The sequence below is a fragment of the Euleptes europaea genome, chromosome 13 (genome assembly GCF_029931775.1).
Source record: "Euleptes europaea isolate rEulEur1 chromosome 13, rEulEur1.hap1, whole genome shotgun sequence".
NCBI lineage: Eukaryota > Metazoa > Chordata > Lepidosauria > Squamata > Sphaerodactylidae > Euleptes > Euleptes europaea.
Genome location: NC_079324.1, coordinates 64,289,167 through 64,293,188, shown reverse-complemented (window position 1 = coordinate 64,293,188; position 4,022 = coordinate 64,289,167). Strand labels below are relative to the sequence as shown.

General features: G+C 50.4%; 1 protein-coding gene across 1 annotated transcript in view; it reads right to left on the bottom strand.

The window, feature by feature from the left end:
* The window catches only part of CRYBB2 (crystallin beta B2), a 134,111-nt gene that overhangs the window by 47,417 nt on the left and 82,672 nt on the right, over nt 1-4,022 (bottom strand). The window lies entirely within an intron of this gene.

Sequence of the window (4,022 nt, the reverse complement as noted above, 5' to 3'; positions counted from 1 at the left end):
GCCCCCCCCCCCAGACACAAAAAGGGTGCAGAAAAGACCAAGACCTTCACGGCCACCCACCTGGGACCACAGAACTTCTAAAACATTCTTCAGATCTAGTGATGCTGAGATGAAAGGGGGGGAGGGAGAGAGTGGGAGGCTGGTATTTTTTTACAAGTAAACAAAAATAAGCAGCCTGGTATTCTCTTGCTCAGTTGCAGACTTATGAATTGGCCAAATTTGCCCAATAAAAATACATCTGGCACCAAAAATAGAGCCCTACAGGCTTGTTTTTGAGGCAGGGGAGCATTCTGCCTCTCGCTTGCTCCCAGACGGCCTCAGCAAGGAAGTCTGAACTTTGCAGCGCGGGAACTCTCCGTCTTCCTCTCCCGCTGGCCTGGCAGCGGCACAGAGAGCCCCCTTCCAAAGCTCTCCAATGGGCGGTTTGCTCGACGTGCCACCAAGACCTCCTAAGAGATGCAATCCTGCGATGCCAGGTGTCGCCAGCCGGTCATTGCAGGTGGCGCTTAATCCTCAGCTGCACCACCACGTCGCTTCATTTCCAGAGCCACATAAATCCAGAGAGAGAGAGAGCACGAAGGTGAAACCGGCCGCCTTCAAGGCCGGGCGAGCCGTTGACTTGCAGCCAAAAGTTTTTCTGAATGGCCTGGGGGAGGGGGCTTTTCAGGAGAGGAAGGATTTCCTCGCAGCGCTGGACCGTCAGCTCCTCTCCGCCTGTGTGCCTTTATCGGGAGGCCCCCCCAGGGGGTATCAGGGGGCAGCGGAGGGGCCAAGGAGACTCGGCAGGCAGCTCAGAAGGCACTGAGCTGCTCCTGCCCCCCTCCTGCTCTCCTACAGGAAGGAAAACAATGAGCTAGGTGAAGCCGCCCGGGCGCAGAGGTCTTTCCAAGGAAGAGGATGGGCTGGGCTTGGTTATAGTACAGGCGAGGTCGTCATGGCAACCGAGGGAACAGCATCTGCCTGGTGACTGGGCAGGCAGAGTTGAGCAGATCCATTGGAATGATTCACAGTTTGCATATCTGTCACGTGGAGCGGGTAATTTTTTAACCCTTGCCTGCAAGCTCCTGGTTCACTCTCTGCGCGCCTCCTCTGCCAGGGCAACAACCGCCCGTGGCTCTGGAAAACTGTCCGTCAGCATGGCTCTGTGCAAAGCGTCTCCCTTAAACCTGGCACATCCTGTCCTCCTTGCCCACACCGAGCGTGGCTGGTGCTCTCACTCACACCTCCCCCCCCCACATACACACACACTCACACACACAACTGGTAGAGCACTCCCTCTCCTAGAAATTTCACCCAGAAAGCATAAGCCAACTCAGGGACGAAATGCAAGCTGACCAAGGTCAGTCAAGGTCACAGAGTTACACCATTCATGGCCAGAAACAACCAAGGCTACTGGAAGTCTATCACAGACTGTGGATAGGAATGAATCAACCCAGTATGAATAAGAGGTGGTGTTGCAAAGGACTCTGGGGAATAGGAGGGGCGGTGTGGAGAGCTGCAATCAGATGTGCTGCGCCCCCTTGAAAGGTGAAGCCGGCTGTCCTCGAGCGAACCCCGGTGTTGTCTGCCATTACTGCCCTCCTCCTTCAGGAAGCCCCAGTCAGCTCCTCACAAAGCAGCTCTGGATACAGTTGAGAAGCTGCCAAGAGATGACACCAGACTTGCCTGGGCTTTGTAAGAAGGATGCACAATCCTCGCTCCCTGGCCTCCTGGAAAGGGACCACAAGGGATGCTGAGCTGTTGTCAGGTTACGTCCGGGCAGCACAGACCGTCGAAGGAGAACAATCTTGCCGTGAGCAGCTCTGGCTTCCGAAAAGAACAGGGCCCACGGGGTGCAAATTTCAGCAGTTTCCATCAAGTCAAGGATGGCCATTACCAATGGCTGATGCAGAAAGATGGAGGGTGGAGAGAGCGAACCACACAAGAGTTCAGGTTTCCACCTCTCAGTTAAAAGGCCGATCCCACCCACAGCCCTGTGGGTGTCTTCAATTAGTTACTATCTGCTGGTTACTTGGTGCCTAGCAAGACACCCCTGCGCCAGTGTTTTGCTGGTTTCCTTCACAGATGCCCTACTACAGACATTTCCTTGAGCAACCATTCACTCTCTGCATAAAGCTCTTGTGTTGGACATTCCCTCTGGAAGACCTTCTCTCCCTTAGGATGGGTGAGTCCAGCTGAATCCGGGGTGGTGTGTGTGTGAAGGGGATGGGATGAGGGGGCAGCCCGTCCGTCTGCTTCAGCCCAGCTTTGGAGATCAAGAGAGGCAGCACAGAGTCCAGCATTTTTGGTTCTGCGCTCTCCTTGTTTAAACAATCCCATCAAAATATTTCTGTGACATTGAGAAACATCCAAAGCTCGCAAACAAGCTTACTCAAACTGTAAACGTGTCGCGTTCACTATCCATTTGCAATCTCTTCAACTGACATTCCTAAAAGCATTCTTGGAAGGATCCCTGTTTTCCTCAAGAGGAGAGGTGGTGACCGGGTAGACACTTCGCTCAAAGGCGTAACTTAGCAACCACTGGGAAAGAAACAGACTTTTCAATGCAGGCTTCTTTGGGCAAACGTCACTGCCTTGACTTTATTCCTGGGGTAATAATCTGGAAATGACTGCATCCCAAAATGGGAAACCCTAAGGAACTACTTGGGTTTAGCTTGTTTCCACAGCTAGCTAGAACATCTATCAGTTTGAAAACTATCAGATATTTTATATGAGAACACCTTGGAAGCTACACAAGATGCCGTAGCTCAGATGCAGAAGAGGAAACATGTCAACACCGCATAGAAACAGACAGCAGAAAATTCATTTTTATCAATACGTGGATCATGTACAATAATGAAATGGGAACATTAAAAAACTATTCAAGAGGAAATAGGTGCTTGCAGAAAGAGAACAAAAACAGCAGTTTGATTCTGCAAAATAATGAGTTATACTGTCCTCATCACAGGTGAGCAGAAAATTCCCTCCAGAAGTATGTTTATATTTAAATTCCAGGCTTGCACATACTGACTGTTCTCACTTCATTGTTGACTAACCATGGGAACATATGAAGCAAATATGATATATTCAAGAGGGTTTTAAATAATTTGAGTCTCACAAGTGTGAAGATGAACTACTTAAAGGTTCTGTAAAAGGGGAGGAAAAGGGATGGGGGGCTCTTAATTATCTGCGAGAGAAGTGGGGATAAGGGGAACAATTTCAGGAGCCAAAAGAAGGGATTCCCTGCATGATGGCCAGACACAGCCCAGACCAAGCAGAGGACTGCGATGAAAGGCACAGCCTGCTGGGTGACCTTGGGCCAGTCACACACACTCAGCCTAACCTACCTCACAGGGTTGTTGTGAGGATAAAATGAAGGATAACATGAAGGAGAAGAGAATGTTGTAAGGTGCTTTGGGTTCCCCCATTGGGGAGAAAGGCGAAGTATAATTGAATTAAATGAATTATTAAATAATTAAAACATTATGCACCTGATTAAGACCACTTAGTTAAACAGACCATCTGAAAATATTACCAGGAGATCAAATCCTGTTCTACCTTAACAGCAAGCCATTCCCAGTAGCTTCCACAATCCTTCTCAGCAGACCGGAAGAGAAGTCACCCAGCCTGCTTCCCAAATTCTATGCCATTTGGAAATAGGAAGGGATGCTAGCTTTGCCTAAGCAAAAGGCAGGAGTCCAGAGGAGTCCGCTGCACCACCTGCAAGAGCTCAGCAGGAAGGGACAGGAACCACCTTTTCCGGAGTTCTTTGTGATTCACACAGGACTTGTGGGAGGAGCCTCTGTCCAGCGTGGTACAGTGGTTAAGAGTGGTGGTTTGGAGTGGTAGACTCTAACCTGGAGAACTGGGTTTGATTCCCCACTCCTCCACATGAGCAGCGGAGGCTAATCTGACGAACCGGGCTGGTTTCCCCGCTCCTACACACGATGCTAGCTGGGTGACCTTGGGCCAGTCACAGTTCTCTTAGAGCTCTCTCAGCCCCACCTACCTCACAGGGTGTCTGTCATGAGGAGGAGAAGGAG